The sequence below is a fragment of the Buteo buteo genome, chromosome 25 (genome assembly GCF_964188355.1).
Source record: "Buteo buteo chromosome 25, bButBut1.hap1.1, whole genome shotgun sequence".
Classification (NCBI taxonomy): Eukaryota; Metazoa; Chordata; class Aves; order Accipitriformes; family Accipitridae; genus Buteo; species Buteo buteo.
In genome coordinates this window covers 11762301-11764224 of record NC_134195.1, presented here as the reverse complement: position 1 = coordinate 11764224, position 1924 = coordinate 11762301, and positions in this window count along the sequence as shown.

Below are 1924 nucleotides of genomic sequence, written 5' to 3'. Positions count from 1 at the left end.
GCCCTGGAGCAGAGCCCCTCTGAGCTTGTGTTCATGCTGAACATCCTACCTGCAGGTGCAGTGAGGCCATCACTTCCTTGCAGTTCTGCATCTGAACCCTAAAGTAAGATTTAGCCTACCCGGGTAAAAATGTACTAGCATTTCTTAATACACTGTAAGAACATCAGTATTATTTTATTATTGTTAGGATTATGAAATTATACTAACTACTATATTTTTACATAATTCTTCACATTGTGTTGGTACATTAAATATATTTTAACTTAAAAAGGACATTTCTGAGGCCTTCTTTCTACTGAGACGGGGAGCCAAAAGAATCTCAGTAGATATAATAAAGGGGGATGAAAGATGATGTTTAATGCTTACATTGTTGAAATTAGCTGAGGCAGAGACAGTCCCCGATAAGAAGAACTGGCCCCAAGAACCAGCCAACAAGGCAGAGACAGTTCCTGATAAGAAGCAGGAGCAGGCCCCAAGAACCAGCCAAGACTGGCCTTGCAGCTTGGCTAAATACCAAGAAACCACTGAGCCTGCGCACGAAAAGAGGTCACTAGTGGTGACGAAGAGGAGTCATCTATCTTCATCTCTGCGACCACCAGACGACCACCATAAGGAGGCACTACGCAAGTGCAGTTGAGAGGAGACTATGGAAATGACCTCTAGGAACTCATTTTAATATGAAGCGGGGACAGGCTATGCATACGTATAGGCATATTGCAAAACCTGATGTATATGTAACACTTGATTGTATAAATTCAAGGCAAACTGCCCTTAAGGCGCGCACGACTTTGGTGGGACTACCCCCCCGTGCTGCCCATCGCTGAATGAACATACCTACTTTACAATCTTACTGATTGTGGAGTCTGTTTTCTGCACGTCACTACTGCTCCTCCCAATCCATTGCCTACTCCTTTTTTTGTGCCAATATAAATGTTTTAATAGAGAAGAGGAAGAAGATATTTTGGCGGGACAGATTACAGTCCAATATTTGTTATGAGATAAAGTGAGACAAAGCCCAACAACAAAGGCCAGGACAACTGTGGCAAAGCAGGGACTGTTACAGGAATTGGTCAATAATAACACTTCCCACCGATTTGGTTAGTTTCTTTCTAGAAGGAAGCTCACAGCTCGGCTGTTGTCCTTGCAGCCCTATAAAACCATACTGAGGGTCAAAAGCATTTTCAACTGCTCAGCAAATGTTTGACATGGAACCAGGACAAAACTGGTTTCTTACACCACTCCCAACATGCATGCTCGTGTCCTGTGTCCTGAGTATCCACTGATGGCGGTTTATCCAGCTGTGCGGAAGCAGAGGTTCAGTCAGGGAGGAACACACCCAGCTGCCTCAGAAGAGCTGGGTGGCAGCCAGGCCTGTTGGTGCAGGGTGGTCTCAGCAAGACACTGAAATGTGGTGTCTTAAATAGTACATACTAATTAAATACGACTGAAAAGGGTCACAGAACAGCTGGTGTGATGTGGAGCACAGAGCCCTTGGGGAAACCTAAGTGACGGAGCGTCCTACCCTAACTAACCAACTGATCAAGACAGATATCCCGTTTTGGTTTGCTGCAACGCAGAGCCAGCCCCAGGCCCTTATTTGGATGGCTACTAATACCCTAATTGCTCATCCCGCCTGGTCATGCCTTTATGGGGGCGTCTCTGAAGACAAGTGACATTTCCGTGACAGAAAGATGCTGCAGAAGTGGGGCCGGAGGGCCACCGCCCCGCCAGGCGACGCAGGCCCCCAGCCCGGCCCCTCAAGCCCCGTCCCGCCACCGAACACGACGGCGACCGCCGCGGTCCCGCCTACCGCCCTCCCCGTTCCCGCCCCGCGCATGCGCACGCGCCCTCCCCCCGAAATCCCTGGCGGGGGGGGAGGGAGGAGCCTCTCGCGAGCAGGCGCAGGGAAGTCTCGCGAGAAGCG